The following is a 27721-nucleotide window of genomic DNA, read 5'->3' on the forward strand; positions in this document are numbered from 1 at the left end:
CGTACAATTGCTAAATTTTAAAATAGAAACAATCCAAAGACAAACAAGAACCTGGTAATATATTTTAAGAGCTGGGAAAACTATTATTCTGCTTTACTGTTAAATACAGTATTAACGATAAATACAGTTATTTAACAATATACTGTTAAATACAGACCCTTGTTAAATACAAAAGGTGCCCATTTTCAGTAGAAAGCAGTCACATTCTAAGTGAATGCAAAACAAATCCCTGTGTTAAATTACTTATATGATTCATAGTCTGATGAAAAACAATCCACTGGACAAGAGTGTTTGAAGTAAAATTTGATTTTATGAGTTATGTAGTTATAGATAAAGTATATGAGCTTGATTTGAATTAATCTTACGTTTAGAAGTCTGAAAAAAATAGGAAAAAAACCAGAGCAATCAAACATTCATATCAGGAAACTACCAGATGTTTCTTCAGAAAACAGTGAACAAGGTAGGAAATAAATGCAGCATTTAACAGTATAAACATATGTTAATATTTGATGTGTATTTCAAACATAAGGTTGTGATCCTGGCAGTGTCTTCCAATTTAAGTAATATTTCTGATTCCAAGGGAGGTTGTATAAATAAAGGTACATGATTGTGCATTAGGTTCTGTAGAGTAACATAGGAAGCCATTGGGATCGGAAGCTGTACTCAAACCTTTGTAAAGTATATTCACTGGGATGTAGAGTTTTCCTGATGATGCTGCTGCTGCAAAATTACTAGTGGTGTGGAAAGTGCTGTATAGTAAGTATTTCATAACCATTCGTATATATACACATCTGCAATAAGCCCTGCTAACACAGTGAAAGTGGTGTATAGTTTTTCAAGAAAACTGAGAAAACTGTAAGGAAAGAGAAAATAGAAGAGGAATTCATATTACAGTTTAGAAAACAACGGAAAGCCAAATGGGTGTACCAGTAAGGTGGCTGCAGTTTTACTGTTATAAACACCTTATATATTGATAAAGTTCACTTAGGGAGCTTGGTGCGTCCATTCTGAGTACTTGCAATTAACTTAAATTGATATAAAAACGTGTGTAGGCTGGTCTGTAGGAAAACAGATCGAGATTAACTGTAATTTACATTCCATGTATTTTTTTTGAGCTTTTGCAAAAGATGAACTCTGACTTGCTAATAGCTGAGTTAAGAAAAGCATTAGCTTTGTTCTGTAATGTAGGCAAAATGTAGTCCTACCCTCTCCCTATCTGAGAAATCCTTCTGCAATGAGTAAAACAAAATTTACTAAATGTCATAGCTATAGAAGCATAGAAAGACTGAGGCTGGAAGGGCTGGAAGGGCCCTCTGGAGGCCATCTGGTCCCCCTACTGCCAAGCACGGACACCCAGAGCAGGGTGCCCAGGACAGTGTCCAGGAAGCTTTTGGAGATCTCAAAGGAAGGAGACTTTGCATCCTCTCTGGGCAACCTGTGCCAGTGCTCTGTCACCTGCACAGTAAAGAAGCGCTGCCTGGTGCTCAGACTGAACCTTTCGTGTTCCAGTTTGTGTCCATGGCCTCGTGTCCTGGCACTGGGCACCACTGAAAAAGGACACTGCACAGAATACATGGTTTGCAGAAGCTGTGTTGACATACTACAGTGAAGTCAGAATATCCTTGCACTGTTCCTCTGGAAGAGTGCTGGCGATATAGAGGTCCTAAATCCAAATAATTTTACCTATGTAGATATTTTCTGTAAAACAGCAAGTGAAGTTTAAATTCATGCCCTATCTTGTTTCACAATGTCTTTTCTGTGCAAATGTGCCCTGAGACTGTATTCTTGGCAAGTTATTTTCATGTTATGGAGATAAGACTTCAGATTTCTCCAAAGGTCAAAAAGCCATAGCTGTTTAAAAGAGGTCTAGTGTTTTAAATGTCTTCCAGGATGTTTTTTTACCAAAAGGCATTCTCATTTGCAGAATTCACACACCTGTTGAAATCTGTAAAGGATATCTTAAATATTTTTTCTAACATTTCTTATCAGAAACATTGGTTGCAAAAGCAGGTTCAGATAAAAAAGGCACTATTTTGCACTAGTGTTGGAAACTTAATAAGACAGAGGGTCATTGAATGTCAAGCCTCTCTTTTCTGTGGAGTTACATTGTAAAGACTGTGGAGCAACTCTCTGGGGGCCCTGTGCTGTAAGTGAATCCCTTCCCTGCACTATATAGCCATTTCTTATCTATAATTTGCACTGAGAATGTCACAGGAGGTTCAATGCATATAAATAAATTAGTTCCTACATCTATATAGTAATTTGTACTCACATGCACTTTCAGAACATGTCATAAAATTGGGATATTTCCTATGCCAGCAAACCTCTAACTACCCTTCTTGTTCCCTATTATGCGAGGAATGGCTACTCTGGACAACTGAGGACAAAGACAACTGAGGACAAAGATCATTCTGCTGCTCCTGATACCATTGCTATTTAATATTTTTATATTTAGTGTCTGCATTTCTGAGCAGTTTTATGCAAAAATGCTTAGTTGCAACCAAACCTCTCTACTTACTGTGTGCAAAGAACTCACACTTGGGCTAACAAATTCCTACATTTAGGCGATGGAAGTTCATTATTTCACATAGTTCTTAGGAATCCTGATATGGGAGTTTACTCTCTGAACAGAAAATAAATGGCTCTATTAAAGCCAATGCAAATGCATCAGACATAGATGCCTATCACTCTTACGAACAGGTAAAATTTCTGCTTGCTACCAGTGACAATATACCCATGGAGCAGGATCTTCTGTGCTGTTGCTGCTGCATTTTACACAAACACAGAAAAAAAAAAGGTCGTCCTTGTCATCGGTTCTTGCATGCCAAAGGTGCTGTCTGTAGTGTGACCGTTTGGAGTCCTCCCTCAGCTAGGTGAGCCTTCAGCCAGATCAACCTCAGGGCTGTTTGTCACTGTAATCCTCACTGAACCCCCCCTGAAGCTGGGATGGATGAGACCATCCACATCTGGAATCCTAGCTCATCAGGGAAAGAAAGAGGACACTGGCTCCACAGAAATCATGTGAATATATCTGGACATTGCAGGTAGAAGGACTGCTTGTTAGAGCCTAGACACTTGGTCCCATCCTCTCAGGACGGCGGTCAGCCATGTGTATTCTTCCAGACCCATGGTCTTTCACTGACTTCTCCAGCTGCCCTCTCCAACTCTCTCCTGCTTTTATATTTCACTTTGTTTTGCTTTAGTATACAATCTTCTAAAAGTAACACAAAATAAAGTGGTTCATTATTGAAAACGTGTTTGTGCTTCCTGTCCAGGCTGAGCTAGCATGCTCAAAGCCTTCCTCTGTTGTGAGACCGCGTGTCCTAGGGGAGGGAGACTGCGGCTGTGGCAAGGAACATGACAGTCTACTCATGAGATCACACTCTGACATATCCTCCAATCCATGACAGCCCTGACTCCAGAGGATCACAATCTAGCCTTATAGTGAAAGACACAAATTAGGAAACAATAGGAAATGTGCCTGGTCAGCATGCCTGTCATTGATCTCAGAGTTGTCAATTGTTTTTAAAGACATCACATCACAACTAAGCGGACTTCAGTTTAATTAAACCACTTACCAGCAAAGTTAACAACTGAATAGACTATAAAATTTATTATAAATCAGGACTTTTTTTTTTTTTTTAAACTGAAGATATGGATTAAGCTTCAATTGATGGAAGAAACACTATGAGAACAGTGAGACATTTTCAGATCCCAAGGTAAATAAATTGTAGAGCTAAAATACAGCTGATGACTGAATGAAACATGAGGCCTCTTATGTTTCATTCAACAGTGTACAAACATGCTATGTGGCAGATACTGGTGAGAAGAGGAGTGCTGAGACAATTGGAAACTGCAGAGGAAATTTAAGTAGAATAAAATGTCATCCTTCATGCTGGAATGTAAGTGGGAGACCAAAGTTACCACCAGTTGTTTTCTTGGGATGAAAAAAATACCAGAAAGTGCATGTCATTACCCCATTTATTTACGCGAAGGCTTTCATTTACAGATAAAATAAAAACATGCACTAGTCACTTCTTCCCTCTGCCATCCTGTGCACTAAATTCACAATAAAGTCAATGATAATTTGCATACAGATGGGTACATAATAAACTGTCTGATTATGTATAAATAACGGTAACAAAACTGCTCTCCTGAGGAAGATGTTATCCAGCTTTGGTCAAGCTGTGAAGAAAAAAATATATTTTCAGAAGAGATGGTAAAATAAACAAACAGATACTAATGAAGTTCCTCATGTTTCATTTCAACACAAAGAATGAATTGATATTTTGGCAAACTACATCAACAGAGGCTCCAGCTATCCTGCTGTGTGCTTTTCTGCAGATGTGCTGAAGCAATTAACAATACGGTAAGGTAGTCAAGCTTATTCTGCACAGCATTTTGTTCCAGATTATTTCCTTTAACTTAAGTATGTTAGGAAATTTGCTTAAAAATACCTTTAAAATAACTTTTTCTGAAACTTTTTTTTTCTTTTTTTTTTTTTCCTTTTTTCCCTAGCACCAGGTTAACATTTTCATGCAATCTCTTTCCATCATGAGCAGTTCAGTGAAGATATCAATACTCTGAAAATAATTCCCCTGTACTTAGGCTTTTGATAAAATACACCCCGGGAGATGTATGAAAATAATGGATAACAGGCTCTTTTTTATCAAGCTTCTATCTTAATTGCCATTTAAGCAAATCTAATATTCATAAATAACTACTTGGTTATAATCCATTCATAAATCATATTTGAGGTAATACTATGATAAACTATGGTTTATGGTAGACTTATATGATTATTTTATAATTATTGATAATTTAACTTTTAAACATTAATGAATGGCTCAACTTTTATTGTTCCATAGTGATCTCTTAAGCATTTTATGCCATTCATTTTACATATCTTAATCATCCTTAACAAGTACGTACAATTACTTGAGCAAAACAGACACCATAATTTTAAAAAACACTTTCAGGGACATCTTTGTATAGATGTTTTCCCTACCCCTCTTTTTTTTTTTCTTTTTTCATTTTTATGTTATCATAATAGCTTCTTGTGTGGTTTCTTTTAAGACAATCTCTCAATATAAACTATCCTGATAATCTGCTTTTTTCTGGGTTACTGGTTCAGAAATGAAAGGGAAAGGGAAAGGGAAAGGGAAAGGGAAAGGGAAAGGGAAAGGGAAAGGGAAAGGGAAAGGGAAAGGGAAAGGGAGAAAGAACTGTGGCTAAAACTGGACAGTGAGAGGACTGCTGAGATAAAATCTATGGGTTTCTTTTATACAGGGTTAAGTCCTTGTAATATCAGGTAAAATAGCCTATAGCCTATATATTTGTGTTATGTTGGATCTAAAATACTGGATTAGGCATTAATATTATTTCCATCACTATTCACATAATAAATGATAATTTCCTGATGTCATCAATCATTCTGCATTAATTTTCGCATTTGGTAGTCTTTGTTATGGACTTATTCATCATTTGCCTTTCAGAAGCAGGCATGAAAACTAACAGAACAATAATTCACAATGTATTCTTCATAAAGCTTGGAAATTATGACTGGTGATTTACAGTATGTTTTGACCTGATGTTTAAGACTTAGTGCACCTTCTTTAACCATTTGAATAAAATCTAACTTCTCTCTAGACTCTCTGTGGAACTCACTTATTCAGAGGACTCACATAATCACATTACACAGAAAGAATCTCCAAACATCAAACTAGATTTAATGAAAACACATTATCTCTAGAATATGTTCCAGTGCTTCACTACTATGTGGCTTCCTGAAAACCTATCCTGAGAATCTTTAAGCATAGTAGGAATCTCTAAAGATGATTTTCTGCCAGTTTTCTATGCTGAAGATAATTTTATTTGGAATATCATTATTTTTCTAAAGTATTTTCTATAATTTAGGCATTAAGATCTAGCTCTTTGATCAAGGATGGGCAGTAATGGCGTGTGATTACTGTGGATAAAATACTAATCACTATTGGAGAGGTGCACTTTCTTTGAGGTATCTATCACTTCATAAAATTCATGTTTTAGAAAAACATGCATATCTAGTCATGTCACAAAAGGTTTTTAACACATTCACACTTCATAATGAAGTAAACTATTGTTCAGTTCTAGTTTCTTTTTTGTCTAGAAACAATAATATTTAGGAAGCAGATTGGTAGCACTTCTAGGTAATTAGTTACATATTTTACATAATAAGAATGTATTACGTAGACATGGCTTTTCTTTCTGTGTAGTAGGAGATAGAAGGAATAATTGATAATTCCCTTAATAATGCATTTCAATAGCGATACAAGTATTCAGATGAGAGGCATCTATTAACTTTTCTTAATGCTCCATGGCTTTTTCTCACAACAGCAGTAAAAAGAATTTAAGATGGCATAAAATGACATGAAGTCTGGACTTACTGTGACCACAACTAAAACGATCACAGATAATTACTATCTGTCACATAAGAAACATGTCAATGGCAAAGTTCAAAACTGTGAAGAAATGATATGGTTTCCATTATCTAGATTTTCATTCAGAATAGCAACTGTACTTTTCCCAAAATAGTTTTGCTTCACTTGAACTTGATTTCCTATAAGTCCACAGTGGAACTTTGTATGGAGATAGTGTGACTACTGCTTTCACCAGCACATGCTTGGAAAGCTTGTTATGGAACTTAAATGTTAAATCACACACTATGTTGCTTTTTGTTATCTTCCTGGAAATATATGATAAAAAGATGGCAGTTCTGTAAGCACTCTTCTCTTTTCTCTGGCACTAATGCCGGCATTTAAAATGCAGAGACAAGCTCTTATGCAAACAAGGAAATATGCTACCTGTAGTACCAACATCCTGCCTACTTTGCTTGAAACAGCCCAAAGAGAAGAGTTGTGTTTTTGACTCATAATGAAGTACCAGAAAACCTTAAATGCAGAGGGGAAAAAGTGTTTGCTGCAAACAATTTGGTAATCAGAGAAAATATGTTTTCTATGTATTTGCTTCTTCTAAAAAAAAAAAAATATTCTGCTAACATATTAGTTATGATTCTGCTGTAATGGAGATGAAAGCTTACACACTACTTTCCATCTTCCTTTCAAGATGGTACTGCAATTTAAAGATGCTAACACAAGAGAGTGTCACAGACACAGGCCAAAGCACTTACATTGCACTGATGAATAAGAAATTGAAAATAAAATTAATAAAATAAAATATTAAAATAAAAACAAAATAATAATAATAAAAAAAACAACATTTGGAAGACTTTTTTTTTCAATATCCTTTACATTAAACAAGAGTTCCAGTTCATATGTATTTACCTTTCTTTATTCGGTGTATTTTTCAGTCTCTTCATTTATGTATGCATAATAATCATTCTCTTCCTAGAAAAGGATTTCAGTGGTTTTTATTAGTTACTAATATTATACATTCCAGCATGTCCAGGTATTCATAATAACACTTTTTTACAGACAAACATTTCAAATAAAACCTATTGAACTTAAAGACTTTTTCATACAACTGTAAACAATAGATATTCCAGCAAATTCTTTATATATGAAATGCCATATACACACTAGATGCTGAACAGCGAGAAGTCTATTTACAGAGACTACTGACATGATTTTCAAAGGTTTATTTTTAACATACCCACATTTTCGGCATAGCTAGAGAGCTAAGTGTTAAATCTTCTCTGTCTATTCTTTTTTAAAAAGTTGGATCATATGAAAGCATGAAGTTAAATCAGCCTTTTAAAGTATTGAAAATCATCCGGAAGCAAATATTTCTATTTGCATCCTCACTAGCTTCAGAAACTGTTCAAGATAAGCTCAAGCCAATAAGTAGTAAATCACATTGTATTCTGTGCTATTTAATTATTGTTAGCATAAATAGTGACACATGCCAAAATCCTTTTATACAATTCTGACATTTTCTTGGCCCTTTTTTTCTGTGCTTTACATTGCTATTACCAAATATTTGCACCATAATTCTGTTGAACAGGATCTCGTTGTATTCAGTGTTGTACAGATACAAACAAAAAGATGGTATCTGCCACAAAGAGCTTCCAGCAGGATAAAGACAGTTTATAACAGACAATTCTAAGACTACAGAAGATATAGGTGATACAGATTACAGGTGATAGAGAAAGGAGTTTCACACTGTTGCTCTAAGGAGACCAATGAAGTAGCTTTACTGATACTCATGATGAGCTCCACATAGCTCTAGAGTGTAAGGCATCACAGAAAAAAATAATTAAAAAAAAATAAATATTTGCTTGTTAAACATCTTAGCAGCTTCGTAATGTATACTGGCCTCAGGGGCTAGGACCTGACCTACCACTATAGCAAGGGATTAGAAAAGGAGGTAAAGACCTTCTAGACCTTGAAGGGTGAGGAAAGGTGGCTCCTGTTTGAAGAGATAAGTAGTGGGAAGCAGTGACAGAGTCACAAGTTAAAACAACAGCCTGGGTTGCATCATGCTTCTTTAATAAAAACTTTACTGTCTCAGTTCGAGGGAAAACATTGTAAAAGATACAAGGTCACTTTGTGTGTGTATGTAATGGAAGTACCTACACTGTTAACTCTATTTCCTATTGGAAAATACTGGGAAGATTCAGATTTTCTATGACTGAATTTTAGTTACCAGCTCGTGTCATCTGATTACATGTAACAGGTCTGTAATTTAATATTAAGACACTATTTAGGCCCTTGATTGCTTAAATACTTGCTCACGTACAGACTTTTGTATTTTGTATAATTTTGTATTTTTAGGGGCAGAAAACAGCTGTTAGTCAGAGATCTAGACATATTTTGTGGTCCCATAGTGATTATTTATTGACTAACATTCATTATCACCAAGGAACCCTTGATATCTTATGCAGACCAAATTCACACTGATAACATTGAAAAAAAAAAAAGAGTATGAACAAATGATAGACTGAAGATTTCCTCAGAATTAAGGGATAACAGTTTCTGACTAATATTTTTGCTTAATATAATATGGAAAGCAAGCTACGTAAGGTAACTGATTCACAGTACTATTTACACTATGTTTTGGCAAAAACTTATGATGAGGGCTGTTCTCCCTGTAATGGTCCAGATTTGACTACAGTTCTTCACACTAGTGGGGATCCCTTCAACCTTCAAATACATTCGTGTTCCAAACTCACATTTTCATGTTTGTAGCCCTACAGCATGGGACAGTTCAGCGTCCCAAATTCAAACTAAATTCTAGCCAAAGTCAAAGTAGAAGTGAGTATGAATCTTTGAAAAAGTTCCTGTCCAAGGGGAAGAACTGAAAATGCCTGCCCTCTCTTTAAATGCCTTCAATTTACAGAAGACATGCTTGCCATTTAATCCACCCACTGACTTTTTTATTACAGGAAATGAATGACTTTTCATACTACGAACTGAAAGATACAGGTTGGAAGGGAAACTAGAATAATGCTGCTAACAAACCAATTTTCAAATAAAAGTTTTCCATGCCTTTAAATAAATTGAAAGGGAGGATCTCACTCATTGACGCTAATTACTGATTCTTGCTGTAGTCTCAGAAGCAACCACCTTCATAATTAATGCATTAAAATGTTTGTTTTACTGGGCATGAGCAATATCGGTGTTGACTTTTAAAGCCTGGAATATTGGTATTGACAGTGGCTTAGTATCCAGAGATTTGCAGATGACTGAGATTTTAAGAGCCTCAGGATCTTATTCTCTGCCGTCTTTTCCACTGCAGATCAGGAGTAAATCCCTTAAATCAATGGTCGTCAGATCAGTATTAAACTGTTGTAAGCAGGAACAAGTACTACCTCTCTTTAAGAGTACATTAATACAATTTTAAAAGAATCGAAACAACCCAGGTAAGAAGCAAAGCCATATGTCATCTGCCTGTAAGATACTTCTCCCTGTTGTCTGTCACGAGGATGGGCAGCCCTTGCTGTACTAACATCAGCAGGAAGCTCACACAAAACATGCTGCCTTCATTTAAAAATCATGATTGTCCTATTGACCTATGGGTCATGTAATAAAACAATAACCCTGCGGTTTAGTGTAAAAGTAGTTTTTATGCACATACTGCAAATGCAAGGGGAAGTTTGTCTAATCCAGAGATGCTTCCCACCTAGCAGCACTACTAAAATGAATCTCCCAGCCCCTTTGTTCTGTCCTCACAACCACACTGTCTCTGAACTCTTTTTTATGGGGAGAAGCCCGTTGAGGGCATAACTCATCTGAGGATTTAAATGCCAGCACTTCCAAAAGGACATGAGGTATCTGAGAAGTATCTTACAGCAGGAAAATATAAATAAAGATGCGGTGATACTGTACCTTGTCTGGTGTTGGAGGGGAAACAAACAGAGATTATTACCGAGAAGTGACCAGATCACTTTCCTTGCAGTGCTACAAGCCCCCATCTTTCCAGGATGAGTACATGAGCTGTGGTGAAACTGGTGCTGGTTCACATCATTCACGTTTCATGAGCTACAGGCAGCACAGGAGGGTAAAGTTTCCACATCTCTTTCACAGTGACATTTTCCATAAATTCTAGAGAAAATCTCTGAATTTTTATATGCAGAGACATTGACTATGAAAGGGATTTGGTGTACACAAACATCTTCCTTTTCTTCACTCCCAGTGATGCACAGCAGGGTCTCAGAGAGCCTGAGCACACATATGTCTGAAGACTGTCTTCTCACTAGCTGGCATCAGATACACTCAATATGATGGACAAAACAAATTACTAATCTGGTAGCACCCCAATGAACAGGTATAAATATGACACTTGAAAGCAATTCTTTCCCCCTTGAATCAATACATGCTGAAAGCTGGAAACACAACATTTCCAACTTCTAAACATGTTTCTGTGTTTCTCTTCTCTTTGCTAGTCCAGAGCTGGTGGCATGAATGTCTTCTTGCTAGGGCAAGGTGGTAACTGAGGCTATATTCAGTGTGGAAGCCACTGCAGCCTCAGGCAGGAGTGTAGTCATAAAGTGAAGTCTGAGAACTGACGAATGCTCTGCACTGTACAACACAATAAATAAAATGCATACACATAAGAGTTGACGGCTTGTTGCAGGGTGGATGGAAGCTCCTAGGTCACTACCCATCTCCAGGAGAGTGCTGCCTGAAGTAAATTTAGGTATGACGATGCCAAGCTCAACAGCTTTCTGTCTTTTCAGGAGAAGTGCTAGGTAAAATAATGGTAAGAAAAGGTGATGGTAACTTCGAAGTCCAGTCAACTTTTGAAAATCAAATAAAAGCAGCTACCAACTCCAAAGAAGCTCAATTTTTTCTCCCCAAAAGACATGTCCGACTTACAAACGTGGGGAGCTTCCATGCAGGCAGGAGTCTCCCCCTCTCCCAAGCCCATCTGATTTTACTTGGCTCAACTGGAAGGTGCAAGCAGCAGGTACCTAAACAGTGCCAGCCCTGGCTGGACACGAGGCGTGGGCGGGCAGCCACAAAACCCCAAAATAAGCGAAAAAAAAATTGAATGAGAGAAGAAAAATAAGGCTGAATCATAAAGGTGTCATTGTCTCTGAGGCAAAACCCACCCGGGTGAATCACTCCGTGCTCCCGCCTGGCTCTCACACGGGGTCGGCCGGGTGTCTTGCCCCATCGCCGAGCCCCCCGTGCCCCCACAGCCCCCGGCGGAGCCGGGCGCCGCTCCCCGCCCGCCGGCTCCTCCTTCCCGGCCCCGGGGCTCCGCAGCCTGCCGGGGCGGGACCGGGCTCCCTACAAAGCGCCCGCCCGGCGGGGCCGGCGGCAGAGCGGCGCGGGGAGGCACCGGGGACAGCACCGGCACAGGGCACAGGGCACCGGGCACCGGGGACAGCACCGGCACCGGCACCGGGCACAGGGCACCGGGGACAGCACCGGCACCGGGCACCGAGCGCCGGGGGGCCGCGCTTTTCCCCGGGGACAGGGGAAACTTCCCTGCCCCGTCCCGCCTCAGACTCCCTGGTGCCCGCCCGCTTCTTCCTCCTCCTCCTCCGGCCGCATCCCGCGGGGAGCAGCGGGCAATGGGGCTGGGGGCGCCGTCCCCAGGGAACCGTGCCCGCAGCCGGCAGCTCGCCGAGTGAAACTTTGCGGCGGGGGCGGTGCCCGGGCACCTCGCAGCGGAGCGGGCAAAGTTTTTTTTTATTTTATTTTATTTTCCTTTTTTTTCCCCCTTTTTTGCAGCCCGGGAACCGCCGCCCGCCCACGCCCTCCCCCCCCCCGGGGTGGCCGCGGCCCCGCTGCTATGGCACCCGCCCGTCGCCGCGGGGCGGGCAGGGGGAGGCCGCCTCCGGCTGGCCCTGCGGTGGCGGCGGCGGGGGGGCGCGCAGCCCCCGGGCGCCGGGCGTCCTCCCCCGGCCGGCAGTGACCGCCCCGGCCCCGCCGCCTGCCGGCCCCCGCCCGAGTCTCGCCGAGGATGGCGGCGGCGCCGGGGCCGGGCTCGGGGAGCTCGGGGAGCCCGGTCGCCCCCTGAGCCAGCCGCCGCCTCCCTGGAGCAGCCCCGCAGCTCTCCCCGCCGTGAGACCCCGCTCCTCCCCGCAGGTAAGCGGAGGGGCGCCGGGCTGGGGGGGCTGCCGGGCACCCCGGAGCTTGACACCCCCTCTCCCCCGCCCCACAGCCGCGGACCCTCTCGGGGAGCGGGCTGGGGACGAGCCGCGGGCAGCCCCGCTCGGCTTTGGGGCGGTTGGCAGGGTGGGGAGAGGGACGGAGGGGGGCTTTTCTTTCTTTCTTTTTATTTTTTCCCCTCCCAGAAATAGACTTTGTGCCTCCCGAGCGGAGCCAGCTGGCGTGTTGGAGCTGCCACTCTCCGTGCAGCTGCTACACCCTCTTTTGTCTAGTCTCGGCTCCCGAGGACTTTCCGCGCTGCCATCGCCCCCCGGCCCGGCTCCGGCCCCGGCCCCGCAGCTGCCTCCCGGTTTCGCCCCCTCCTGCCCCGGGAAGTTTCCCCGTTGCCTTCATCGCCACCCAAGTTCGGGGCTCGGTCGGCTTTGTTTGAGGAAAGATGGTGGTGGTGTGCGGATTGTCTGGGAGGATGGGAGCCAGATGGGAACGGCGAGGGGGATGCCCTCCTCCCTCGCACGCAGACCCGGCTCGCTGCTTGAGCGGGTCCTCCCCGGGCTCCCCGAGGGTAGAAGCACGGAGCAGCCTCCCCCGGTGCCCCGCAGCCTCCCCCGGTGCCTCCCTGCCCTCCCCGCTGTGTCCCTGGGTCAGCGTCAGTGCCCTGTCCGGCGGGGCAGGGACCGCAGGAGGGGTACCTGATTGTCATTAACCACTGCCAGTCTTGTTTTATGCAGGTTATGATAAAGAAAACTGGCCAAAGTATTCCTCTAAAGCATCGTTTTGTGTAAGATGAGCTGCAAAACATAACCTGTAGTCACATAGCGGACCTCCACTTTATGATGCTGTTAGGACAGAGATTTATTTATTTATTTATTTATTTATTATTTTTTATTTTTATTATTATTTATTTATTTATTTATTGCTCCATGAAATTATAGCACCAAAGGTTTTGTGTGTTCTGGCTCACCCCGTTTCTGGATCAGTACGCTGGCAACTCTCCGGTTGTTTTTCTTTAACTAGACGGTACTTCCAATCTATGTGATGGAAACCAGAGAAGTGCCCAGATAGAAAGAAAGAGTGTATTTTTTCCTTTTGTTGTTTCTGTACTGCTTTGTAAAAAGTAGGGAAAAAAAAGCACTTTAAACATAAAATTTGGTTTCTGTTGAATGTAACTTGAATTATTTTAATAATGAAGTGAAAGGGTCTTTTGAGTTTGGAACATTTTAATGTGCTTCTCATGATACCAATAAACATACTTGTAGCAAAATACTTGTTAGAAGGTAATTATAAGACAATTTTTAGCAATTTGAGACATGAGGTGCAATTAGATTTTTGTTCTGAGCACAGGAGAGAAAAGAAAAAAAAAAGCACCCTCGTGGAAAAAGATATGTGGTAGATAAATAGCAATTTGGAAAATAAAATCATATATAATTCTTATTTTGTTGGCATAGAAACATGTTTTATTTGTTGCTCCTTTGTTGGATTGCGACAATGACCCAAATGAAAGTTGGAAAAGGAATAATGATGTGAGAGTTCAGCACACTACAATTATTTTATTCCATGTATAGAAACATTTTTGCCCAATACAACCTCGCTGGAATTGGACCAGAATTCATCTTTATGGAAGCTCTTTAATCAGATTATAAAAGGTGGGCTGTCTGAATTTAATCCTGTAAAGTACGGACTAAGCAAGCCCTGCTCTGACAAAGCACTGAAATGTATGTTGACCCTTCAGCAGGTAAGCAGTGCCGACCTCCATCTGTGGTGTGAGTTCATTGCAGTAGGTGCAGTAACTTCAGTGAAACTTGTTTGCTGGCTTAGCTGTGTTACTGGACCCTTCCTTAACCAAGTTGTGTTTCTCGGTGTGTTCCTCTTCCATTTCCGTGAACGCTGGGCATACGACACAAAATACCTGTGCCGTACACAAGTATTCACATCAGCCACATCCTGTGGGTTCTATGTTCCTGACCGACTCATACCTCTCTGTGAACAAAAAGGGGAAATGAAAAGTGAAAACGAGTTAAGAAGTAGAATACATGTATGGAACAGCAGGAGGAGACTACTGCTTCTCATAGCTTGTTCGGAGCCAAAAATTCAAAATGCTGAAAATCAGTGAAAACTCCCAGCAGAATTATTGAAACCAGACAGAGGTATGATATAAAAAATATGAAACCTAAGTGTTGCCGTCATGAAGAGCTTCCTATTTTTTTTTACAGAAGAATGCTAGCAGTCTTGATAGTCTATGATAGTAGTAGAGATGTAGTGGAAATAAGAGCTTGATTTCCTAGGCAGCGATGATGTCTCCATTTGACCTGGTGCCATAATGCTTTGTAAACAGATCAATTACTTTTAGTCTATGGGTGTTTGATCTCCTGGTACTGGAACAAAGGGAAAAGAGCAAATCACTTTCCAATGTGCAAAGACAACTAAACTAGGAATCACTCGTGAAAACACAGGCATCTTGTCCCAGTTTAGCCACACTCTAAGGCATTTCAGATGCTTGGCATGAGACAGGCAAACAGGGTCTAAAAGAGAGCCTTATGACTTGTACAAAGACAGCTGAAGGCCGGGTAGAATATCCCGTTAGATATGTTTATATTACAGTTCTACAAAGCCTTTAGAAGGACTTGAAAAAACGTTGTAGTTGAGATTTCTGAAGCTGCGATCTGATGGATGTTGGAAGACATTCCAGCTATGACATTGCTATGAGGATTTAGGGAGGTTCTTCTTGGTGCCTATTTACCAGCAGGATCTTTGTGTTGCTTCCTGTGCTGCCAGCTGGATGACTGCCTTTACATTCCTCAAAGATTGTGATCGATAGCTTAAGAACTGGAAATCTTCTTAGAAGGTTCATACACGTTTTAAAATAAAGAGGTGTCTATACCTTCCAAGTCCAAGAGAAAATAAAGGAATTTGCAGATGATACTTGACGTGGTGCTTTCATTTTAAAATAAGAATGGAGTAAGGAAAAGTTTGTGCTTTTCTCCCTTACTGACTAATACATCACCCACACAATCTCGGGGTAATTAGGTTTTTATTAAGTGGACTGTAGATTGCATGGAAAGGTGAAATGCCGACACTGTCAGTGAATGAAATTGCTGAACAGATGTTTTGCACAGCTGTTATCCTACACACTAGTTTTACTAGCTCCTGAGTGCCTGCATTTTGTGGAGTTTGTGAGAATAAGCATTGTTGTAAACTTCCCTGCTGGGACTGCGGTCTGACCGTATAGCAAAAGGTCATTACTCTATTCCACCACCAACCATTTCCACGTGACACAATTCAGTACCTGCAGTGTATCTGTAGCCCCTACCCAAGTAAGTGAATCTTGTCGGGAGCAGATCAGGTGGAACTGATGGCTGAACATAGTGCTGCAATATTCAGATTATACTGATCTCTTATAGTATAAATGCAATTACATTCTCCTACCAGAACTTTATTACAGGATCAATAATTTTAAACTTCATCTTTTTTGTTTTTTAACTTCATGCTTTCCCTTAAAAATCAAGTTTTTTTTTTTTTTAAAATTTCTATTTATTTATTTATTTATTTGTACAGCAAGCTATAAATGAGATGGATATCCTGTAACAAAGAGCTATTTGTAACTTTTTATCTGCAGCAGTGACAGAATGTTTGTATCACTCAATATTCTTATTTTGATCTTTTGGTGACAGAAATATTACAAAGTATTGGGGTCTTTTTGAAAATTATTGAATGGGCAGAATACATGAGAAGGAAGGATTTATTTCCTCAAAGTCTTTGTCTCTGTGTTTCCCTGTTTCATGTTGGGAAAGGTTATTGTACCTAAAGAAGTGTGCTAGAGAGGCGCAGAGCCACCTGACCAAAACTGGACGCCTGAGGATCTTTGTCAGTGAGGTGTAATCATCCAGCAGAGATTTCAGGAAACATAATACCAGAACGGACTTGTGGAAAATAAAGCCATGAAGTACCTTTTTGTGCACAGCCTCCAAGAATTGTAATGAGGACTGTAAGACTTCCTTTCTTGTGTCCATTTATATCAACTTGTCATTATTATTTCTATCCCATTGGAACTGTAGTCAATTTTCTTTTTGTTGGACATGTGACCATTTTCCTCCAATTAATTTAAGAGGAAACAAACTGTATCTTTTTCTACATTGCTTATGTCTATCCCACTTAAATGATGAACCTCTTACTGAATCAGAGAAACTAAGATTTGATCCTTTTAACTTCAGATACATGCCCTAACCAAACAGATTTTAAAAATCACAAGTGATGTGAAATATAGGGTAAGTTACTTCTCACTGCAACTAGTTTAAAGACAAAGAACTACAGGAGAAGAGAAAAATATCTTCTGATGACTTTTTTTTTTCTTTATCTATTTCACAAAGACTGAGCATCCCGGTGCTACTATTTTAAAAGCCATCACTAAAAAGTGTTACAATGTGAGGATGTTGAAACTGCATATTTCTATAATTCACTCTGGCTGTAACATGGGAAGAACATTTTCAATGAAGGGTTGATACTGTTGGGCACTAATAGCCTATGAGTCCTAGCAATTCTTTAGTGGCACGTAATTCTTTAACTTACAGTAGGAGAGGTATCCACTTTGATGCCTGTGATGTTCTGGGATCTGTAGCTCTAACTCAGGGAGTGTATATGAAATCAAAACAAGCTTTTTAGAGCTTTAAAATGACTACTTTCTTCCAATAAAGGGGGGAATTTCAGAAGTCATTTTGATTTTTGTGAACTTAAACCACCATCAGAGCAGATTAATTAGGAGGCAATTAAAAAACTTCACTTGTTCTACTGAATTTGATGTGATAGTGATAACAGTAATAGAATTTGATTTTTTTTCCCCATATTTTCCATCTGAGTGAGTCTGAATAAATGGCTCCACTTATCTGTAATCAGCTGCCTATTGTTGAAGAACAAATTTTGAACAAACTAATTAATTTTATCACTTATATATTGCTATGTATTGAATAAAAAAAGTGACGTTACTTGTACCATAACTTGCCCATCAATCTAGTTGCATGTGTAATTTGCAGCTTAAAGCACTGGCATTTTTTCTCTCATTTGTGTAATTCAAAGTAACAAAGGCATATCACATACTAAAATACAAAACATACACAAAAAGATATGTTGTTATATATTAAAAAAAAAAAGGTCCAGTTATTCAATTTTCATACACCATTACTGAAAAGCATCTATTTATAATTTGTTGTGATTCAGTGTGAGAAACTACAGGTAAATGAATAACTCTTATAGAGTTATTCGGATTTTATATCATTTTTCTGTGTATTGGAAAACTCATAATGAAGAATACTGGTAGTTCCTGCTTTTCGTATGGGTTGGCAGGATTGTCAAGGAATCATGTACTAGCCTAGTCATTGACTTGATCCTGTTACTGAAAATTTTCAGTACATTCCTCATGTAACTGCATGGATATATGCACAGACACAATCAATCTTTTTCTCTTGCTCAAATCTGAAATTCGACATGTGTTGACACTGTAGTGAGATGTACGTTTAATGTACTACTTCATGAAGATGGATGAGATCAGTGCCGTGTGTTGGGTCAGCATTCTGCTGCAGCAAATGTGCTTTCCTAAGGAATTGTTCCTTGGAGCAGGCAAGGTGTACACAACTTGTCTGCTGTAGCTTCTCGCTTTTGCAGCATCTTGTGCTAGACATATGTAGTGTATGTGTCGGGCAACCTGCTGAACTCAGAATAAGAGATGCACCAAGGAACCATGTTGTCCTGGAGACATGGATGTCACAGTAGGGTTGTTCAAAGTCAACTGAATAAACCTGATGTGGTGTGTGAGATTCAGCAAGTGTGTACTTATTGCTATAAGTGACTGTGTATTTAACAGTTGACTTGTTTCACCTGAGGTCTGACTATATTTCTGTAGGAAGGAGAAGTTATATGACAGGTAAGAGAGAAGAAAAGAATGAAGAATAAAGCAGGTGGTGTGGGAAGGAGGGGAAAAAGAAGGTAATATAAAATAATAATAATAATAAAAAAAATGAATGACAAAATATAAATTAAAAAAAATACGAAGGCAGAAAAAATGAGCTATAATAAGCTGCATATTTAAAGGTGAATGATGCTACATTCAGTAATGTAGACTGAAATAGGCTCTCATTATAAATAGAATGTTTAAAACATGGTGGTGCTTCCTTTAGGATGCATTCCCATCTTTTGACTTTGTAAAATGAACTGGAAAATGAAGAGAATAATTATTGTCTCCCTAAGTTGCATTTTAGATGATTTATTTTGTCTTTATTGTGTATCAAAACACACCAGTCTGCAAAAATGACATTAAACAGTTCTTAGAGAAGCTATACTATAAGCAAATCTGTTCAAACGTAGATATAAAAAGAAAGGGAGCTGTGGAGTATAGCATGTTTACCAAGATAGAAACTACTAAGTGGGGCACTTTACTGCATTTTGAAGTACCTGCAAGTTAGGTGAGCTGTTGTTTTTATAATCAGACTAATACCTTGAACCCAAAAGTTGCCACCATGCAGATCTACGTAATGTCACTGTCTTATAGAAGACTAGCGAGCATTATAAGCACAATGGGGACTGCCTTCAAAATGTCGGATAATTAAATGGCATTTATTCAAGTGAGTACTTAGCTGCCATACTTGCACAGATTTTCCTTTCCAATATGTGTTCAGTATGTCTATAATAGTAAGCTACTGAGGCAAAAACCTGTTCTCTAGCCATGATACCAACTAGAGTGGTCTGGTTATTTGCATTATGCTTAGATATACAAAATATGTGGAATTGGTGGAACATACTGGGGCACCAGACTTCCAAATGTATTACAAGAATTTTACTGAACAAGTTCAGATTTACACACAAAATAAATCTCCAGCTGACAGTTCCTTAATGTCACAATTATCAGCATTGTAATAATAACCTGGTAAAAAAATGACTGGCAAAGTATTAATAATAATGGCTTCCAGAGGCCTAAGAGACTCTCTTTGGGCATAATAGCCAAGCCAATGGCTTGGTTGTTAATACAATTCACAAACTTCTAGAGCTGTAGAGTCAATTCATGATAATTCAATGCCAAAATGCTTTCCCCAAACCCTTCTTATGGCCGCTACAAAGCGCTTGCTTTGCTCTTTGCCAGGAAGAAATTTATTTCCAAATTACTTTGTAGACTCCTGTGCTGAATTTATTTCCATTCTTTTTCTAACTCAATTTTATTCTCCTAGGACATGGCCTCATTAACTGGTGACCATGGTTGAATATCTGCAAAGTCCTATGTATGCTGCTGGAAAATAGTTCAATAGGCTGTGTGATATTAGAAAGATGCAAGTCACTGTTTTCCAATCCAAGTTTACAAACAACACACATACCAATGAAATTATACACAGAAACATTTAGAGGTTAAGAACAGGCAATGCTGTGTTTTGCAGCACTTCAGTCTGTATTTTTTCATTGTCCTCTTGGCTGTAGAGTTGAAATGGTAACGGAAAATAGGTTATAGCTAAGACTATGTTTCTTTTTCATCTTAGTTCTTAATACTGTGATTTTTTTTTATTCAGATTTTTTTTTCTTGTGAAATGTGGAGATTATGATTAGATGCCATGGTATAGATTATATAATTCTTGTAAAAGAAGTACGATTATCAGAGTCAGAATTAGCCTATGAGAGGCTGCAACCAGGTGGAGTAGTGTAACTTTCTGTTAACATTTTATAGATATTTTTACCGGTGTATTCTTACACTGCCTTCATAGCATACAAATGCTTTATTACTGTGCATTGTGACATGACTTTGTGACATATGAAGTTCATTGTTTTTCTTGCCTTCTCTAAAGAATTTTGAGAATACTTAACCTTTGTTTTTATGGCCATTTTTATCAGTGTACATGACATTAGGTATTTAACCTGTGTTCAGGAAGGCAAAGTCCGAAGGAAGCACCTGGAAATGGTTTCTGCAGTCCTTTCTTACAGGTTTTAGACCTAGTCCCAGAGAAACCTCTTTCACTCTTGCATAGATTATTCTAATTGTTACTAGACAAAGCTTAGTTTTGAATAAGGCTTGTCCTGCATGGTTTTCAGGTTTGAGTTGAGGAGGTTATTTTCATCCCTGAACGTCAAGTGCTTTGGAAGTAGGCCTAACACGTTGCCTGATATTCTTTGAGAAGTCAGTATCAACATCAACCTCAGATTAAGCATGCTTTTATTAAACCTTGTGGTTGAAGAGTTGGACTTCAGAGGAGTTTAATTCCAAGCTTTCTTTCCTAATCCAGTAATTGTTCCTTTCCAGTTAAAGAAGCATCTTCCGGGGAAAATGGGGGAAGAAAAGGAAAACAAAAAGGAGCTCCAATACAACAAACTATGAAATCAGTGGACAGAGAGAGACTGAGAGAGAGAGAGAGAGATCAGTAAAAACAGTCTGAAGTAGAGATGACCCTCGGAGAGAGTGTGCTGATGTTATGGAGAGTTTGGTTTGGAAGATTTTTCTGATGAGTCATTTGCTCTGGAATTATTTGAGGATGTTGCCCTTGTTGCCCTTCGACAGTGAGACTTTGTTTGGGAATACCCGTGTTCCAGGAACATGTGACTTTTGAAACCCTTCTGGTACTTAGGGGCTTTTTTTTATTATTATTTTTTTTTAGTTTAGATGTAGTGCTTGGAGGTCTGGTTAATGCTTGTTGTGCAGATTCATCCATTGTTTTATATTAATAATTTGGTTGCTGTGCTGTTCTGGACTGCATGGATTTGATTCAGTTGCCCCCATTCATTAGCTGTGTGCTAGCCAGAAAGCTCTGACAGTTTGTTACACTTTCTTTGCCTTACTTAAAAAAAAAAAAAAAAAGAAAAAGAAAAAAAAAGATGTACTCAAACACAGTTCGTTCTTTGACTGCTGCAGTACTGTGAATATAATGATGGTATGGGGACAGAATGCAGATGGAGAGGGAGATAGTTCAGTACTATAGCAGCAACCATGGACATTAATTATTTTCTGGGGGCAAGCCCACATTTTTGCCAATAATGTCTTAAGTAGCAGGGAGACTTCTCTCTTATCTGAATAACTGGAAGTAAAAGAAGTGGGTCTTCCCATGTTGTGTGACTAAAAATACATCTGGCATTCATCATTCAACTCTTTCTTTCCCATCTTTCATTAAATCTATTGATGAGGCCAGGTGTTGGTATTTGCCATGGTTATCATTTAGAAGACAGAGATGGTAACATTCACGACTTCAGCAGTGACAGCAAAGATTTTGACATAAAGCAATAAAAGAGCCCCAGAAAAGGTGTCTGGTCTGCTTTTGTGCCTACTATTCTCCAATTGTTTGTGACTTCTGAACTCTGCAAATTCTCAACTTAAAACCTCTAGCAACAAGCACACTGCATTGTGAAAGACTGTTCTTACTGTGGTTGCATGCATGTGTATACAGCTTCTTGTCCTCCTTTTGGTCATACTTCTGCCTTTTAGACTGTGATGTACTTGGTGATAGTCTATGGACAGTGTGTTCTGGGGTTATTTTCCAGTCAAACTGCAGCCCATGTATGTTGGTTTGTGATGTGGAAGATAGAGGAGAAAGCAATATTTGCAGGGATTGTTAACAAGAACAATAGGTTGAGATTTTTTTAGATTTTTATTAAAGATCTTGAGGCAATTTGTTTCCAAAAGTTGAGATTGAGCATGTCATCACCTGGAACTTGAAGCTGAGGTACTGGGCAGATTTCTATGATTCCTGTGCTTAAAATCTCATTGTGATAGGAAATTATATTCTCAGAGAGGAACACAAATGAGATGAATGAGACAGAAAATGCCTACTGATCCTACTTTATACATTTCTTACTGTTTTGGATGCAGTAAGTTTTTCCTGGGGAAAAAAATAAATAAATTGAGATTTGGTCAAAACAACAGAAATTGTTTAAAAAACATATAAAATCACTTTCACATACCTCACATGTAAAGACGTGGTCACAATTAAATAAGCTCTTTGTATGCAAAAGTTAGAGGATGAACGTTGCTGAGTATGACTTGCTTTACACAGATTTTTCAGAAGAACTATCAGTCATTATGATCAAACTGTAAAAACAGAAAATATGAGCCACAGCAGAGGTCTGAAAAACAGCCAAAGAGCCTATCCTGGATTTCATCAAAACCCAAAAGATTATATGACTTCGTGTCATGACTTTGGGAGAATGACAAAATTGGAGGTGATGAATGGCTTGTGTTAATCATTTTGTGTTTAAGTTTTATGGTACTTTATTGTCAAACTTTTTTTTTATTGCTCCTTCTCAGTGTGGGTTTTGTTTGTTTTAACTGAGACTGACCAACGTAGTTATAGTGCAGCAAATCTCTATTCTGTCTGAATAGTTCATGAACAGGGAGCACGAAAAAAAGCATGCCTGTAGTCAAACCAGTATTGCATAATTTAAATGTCTCTGAATCTACTGTGGCTTTTCTGGTGGATCTGACAGTAATTTCCGTTTTCCTCAAGCAAACCTGCCTTTTCCATATGTATATTGTCTTGTGAGGAGGACGGGGGGTTTAGGGAACTGTTTCTCCTCTTTTTGTTAAAAAATGAAAGTAAAAATAAAAATCAGGTACTAAATTTGTGTCGTATAGAGATTTTCCAGGCCATGCTTTGTAGTGTGCTCCAAAGGATACCAGTAGAAGCATCCTCATAGAATCATAGAATCACGGAATGGTTTGGGTTGGAAGGGACCTTAAAGACTAACCTCTAGTTCCAACCCCCCCTGCCATCGGCAGTGACACCTTCCACTAGACCAGGCTGCTCAAAGCCCCATCCAACCTGGTCTTGAACGCTTCCAGGGATGGGACATCCACAGCTTCTCGGGGCAATCTGTGCCAGTGCCTCAATACCCACTGAGTGAAGGATTTCTTTGAAATATTTTATCTAAACCTACCCTCTTTTAGTTTAAAGCCATTACTCCTTGTCCTATCACTACACAACCTGACAAAGAGTCCCTCCCCAGTTTTCCTGTAGGCCCCCTTTAGGCACTGGAAGGCTGCTATAAGGTCTCCCTGGAACCTTCTCTTCTCCAGACTGAACAGCCCCAACTCCTTCAGCCTGTCTTCACAGGAGAGGTGCGCCAGCCCCTTGATCATCCTCATGGCCTGGACTCATTCGAATATGCCCATGTCCTTCTTGTGCTGGGGGCCCCAGAGCTGAATGCAGTGCTCCAGGTAGGGTCTCATGAGAGCAGAGCAGAGGGGGAGAATCACCTCCCTTGACCTGCTGGCCATGCTGCTTTTGATGCAGCCCAGGATACATTTGGCTTTGTGGGCTGCAGGCACACCTGGCCGGCTCATGTTAAGCTTCTCATCAACCAACACCCCCAAGGTCCTTCTCCTCAAAGCTGCTTTCAATCCATTCTCTGCCCAGCCTGTATTTGTGCTTGGGATTGCCCCAGCCCAGATGCAGAACCTTGCACTTGGCCTTGTCGAACTCCATGAGGTTTGCGCAGGCCCACCTCTCAAGCCTGTCCAGGTCCCTCTGGATGGCATCCCTTCCCTCCAGCATGTGGACTGCACCACACAGCTTGGTGTCATTGGCAAACTTGCTGAGAGTGCGCTCAATCTCACTGTCCATGTCACTAATAAAGATTTTGAACAGTGCCGGTCTTCATGCTGTGGCCCTGTTTTATGATGTGAATCCAAACTACCTCAGTATTTTATATATATAGACAAGACATGTGCATGTATTATAACATGTAAGAATCTTGTTAGCATGATGTTACATGAAACGTTTGATAACAGGTGACTTAGTTCCTCTCTGGAATAGTCCTTTAAACTCTTTAGGTTTTCTGTGTCCCTACAATGCTCTGTCCTCTCCTTATCATAGTTATCATAGTTATCATAGTTATCTTTATCATCCTTATCATCCTTATCATGTCCTCTCTTTATCATAGGAGATCCAGCCTCTCACCCTTTGCTTCACTTCTTCTTCTTCCTTTTTTTTTTTTTTTTCCTACATCAGAGAAGGAAGTGCTCAGGGAATTAAATGCTGGCCCCCTTTAACTTTGCTGGATGACTCCTGCAAAGTTAATTTCTAAAGCTGTATAACTTAAACAGGTCAGAAAAGACATAAGAAATTGGAGTGTCCGCTATCATTGCTCACATTCCACATCAATATAAATCCTCGATTTTAATGTAGTTTATGTCACAAAGATGTTGGAGGGTTAGATATTACACACTGAGAATTGGATGATGCAAGTCAAAAATTGTCTTTTTCTGCTGTGATCTCAAGAACACTGTAGAGTGATCGAATTATACTTGTTTGCTTACTGTTGCTGTGGTGGTATGGTGAGATCCTGACTGTGAAATCAAGGAAGAATTCTCATCTATTTCAACAAGGTTAGGATTTCATTCAATATGTTAGCTAGTCATGGACCTAGTAAATACACTGTGCTGGTTCTTACATGGCCCAAAAATGTCAAAGATGTTTTCTGTGAATCATGCCTTTATTACACAAGCAAGCCAAACCAGCTCTCAAGAGCTAGAAGGGTTTTAGTTCAAAGCCATGACAATCAGTTTCCACTAATAAGCTGCCATCCTGAAACCCCCAAAGCCTTCGGGAATGTATTTTCTGCAGCGACTTTCTAGTTTATCTAAGCCATATTTTCATTGTTGTTTTCATGTCCCTAAGCATAGAATCACAGTATTACAGAACATTTTGGGTTGGAAGGAATCTTAAAGATCATCTAGTTCCCACTCCTTGCCATGGGCTGGGACACCTCCCACCAGACCAGGTAGCCCAAAGCCTCATCCAACCTGGCTTTGAACACTTCCAGGGATAGGACATTCACAGCTTCTCTGGGCAACTTGTTCCAGTGCCTCACCACTCTCTGAGTAAAGAATTTCCTCCCAAGATCTAATGTAAATCTCTCCTCTTCTAGTTTAAAACCATTCCCCCTTGTCCCATGTGAAAAGTTGCTCTCCAACTTTTTATAAACCCTCTTTAAGTACTGAAAGGCTGCAATTAAGGTTCTTTGAGCCTTCTCTCCTCAAGGCTGAACAACCCCAGTTCTCTCAGCCTTTCTTCATAGGAGAGGTGCTCCAGTCCTTTGATTATCTTTGTGGCCCTCCTCTGGACTCACTCTTAACATCTTTCTTGTGTTGGGGACCCCAGATCTGGACGCAGCATCTCAAGTGAGGCCTCACAAGGGCTGAGCAGAGGGAGACAATCATCTCTCTCGACCTGCTGGCCACTCATCTATTGATGCAGCCCAGGATGCAGTTGGTCCGCTGGGCTGCAAGCACACTCTGCTGGCTCATGTCGAGCTTTTTGTCCAGCAGAACTCCCAATTCCCTTTTTCCAGTCACCAAGGACTTTGCCTGACTGCCTTGACTTTTCAAGTGTGATGGAGAGTGGCTTGGTAAGTGCCTCTGCCAGTTCCTTCAGGACCCTGGGATGCATGTCATCAGGCCCCATAGACTTGTACATGTTCAGTTTCATCAGCTGGTCTCGAACCTGCTCTTCACTTACAGTGGGAGGGACTTTGCTCCTCTAGCCCCTGCCTAGAGTTTCGGGGACTTGAGAGGTGTGTGAAGCCTGACTGCCAGTGAAGACTGAGGCAAAGAACTTGTTGAGTACCATAGCTTTCTGCATGTCTGCATATGCTTTTATCACCTGGATTTTAAAATGTCTGTCTTTTAACTTTCTAAATGATGTATCTAACATGCCTGACTAGAATGAACTTTGTGAGTAGGAGAATTTTTTTCCATCTAACTTTGATTATAATAGAATATTATGAAAGTGTATGATATGTTAATGAAGTTAATCAAGATCTGAAATAGATGTTCGGTTTTCTTATGAGATATTCAAGCTCTTAATGGAAATGTAGTGGAGATGTCTCTTCCAGTCCTGGATAAATAATTTTTTGAGAACTTTTAGAAGTGCCTTAGCACAGATATGAAAGACTCTCTGAGGCCACTAAATCTCAAAAGGTCAGATGTTCATTCTGCAAAAAGCTGACCATTCATGAAAGCCCATATCGCTCACTTCAAAAATAGTAGTAAAGTCTCAGTAACTTTTCGATCCCAGTGTGCTTGAGAAATAAACTTAGAGTTGTAGGAAAGATTGTAGAAATGTGCTGAGAATTTTCTTTCCTTCTTTGGTTCTGCAATCCCACCTGCTGGGAGAGAAGCACATTCTTTCTGTTTCTGTGATCTGACCTGCTTCACATGATGTAAGGCCACGAGTGTAAGAGGTCTATGCCTAGCAAGGCTTCTCTTAGAATACACTGTTATAACTATTAACTGCTTTATGGAGTAAACCTATTAAGTCCTTTTATCTGCTCAGTAGTGTTCAGTGATCCAGAATAAAACGCTACCTCACAGTTTTAGATGTGAAAGGAAGTGACTGTGTGTTCATGTGTCCGTTGCTACAGTGTCACTAGACACTGAACTGCCTGGCTGCAGTCTTTATCGTCTCTGCCATAGGTGAGAATTTCTGCAGCTGCCAAGGTGAATTTGGGCTTGCTATGAATATTGGTATTTGGGATTCATTAGCCTTAAAGTGTGGTTGTGTATGAAATGCGGTAAGAATGGCCAGTTGTTTAAGTAGTATAAAAACTGTTGCACACCTGTGCAGGACAGTTTGTATCATTAATGCAATTGAAACACTAGTATTAAATTTGTAGTGCATTTCTGAGCTGTTTTAAATATGGAGTTGTATACCTAAACCTTATACAACAGTATCTAGAAATAATTCATTCAAATCATAGTGGTCTTGCTGTAGAAGCGCAGGCTTAAGAATCCGGTGATGCAGGTTTTGTTCTTGGTTTTTCCTGTGTTATTCTGTGTCTTTGGAGAGCTTGACTGATTCTGCCTTCCCAAAAGTGCATAGGCACCTCATTCCTGTATTATTTTTATCCCTGTGGAGAATATGGTCTCTAGCGTCTTTTCCCTCAGTTTGCCTTTCTACAAAAGGGAGGTATTTCTATATGAGGCTTACCACTCATAAATACTCATGAGGGTTTTTTGAGACCTTTGAATGAAAAGTGCTGCACAAAATCAAATCAGTATTATGCATGCTGAATGAAAAGAGCTCTGTGAATGTTGGTGCCTGAACAGAATCTAATGTCAGAAGACATCTTAATGCACCAAAATATATTGGAAATCAAAATATTTAAACTGAAAATAAATTAACAAATGAAATTGGATGCATTTTTAATAG

General features: G+C 39.9%; 1 protein-coding gene across 3 annotated transcripts in view; it reads left to right on the plus strand.

Annotated features, from left to right (window-relative positions):
* Positions 1-12359: 12359 nt before the first annotated feature.
* Positions 12360-27721, plus strand: part of TMEM200A (transmembrane protein 200A) — a 61269-nt gene continuing 45907 nt past the window's right edge. The window contains exon 1 of one of the 3 annotated variants that reach the window (XM_035538441.2): positions 12360-12536. The gene's annotated coding sequence lies outside the window, so the exon portion shown is untranslated. Of the gene's footprint in view, positions 12537-14684; positions 14705-20826; positions 21141-27721 lie in introns of those variants that run through there. The other 2 variants (XM_035538442.2, XM_050709808.1) reach the window with 2 other exon arrangements.

The sequence above is a fragment of the Cygnus atratus genome, chromosome 3 (genome assembly GCF_013377495.2).
Source record: "Cygnus atratus isolate AKBS03 ecotype Queensland, Australia chromosome 3, CAtr_DNAZoo_HiC_assembly, whole genome shotgun sequence".
Classification (NCBI taxonomy): domain Eukaryota; kingdom Metazoa; phylum Chordata; class Aves; order Anseriformes; family Anatidae; genus Cygnus; species Cygnus atratus.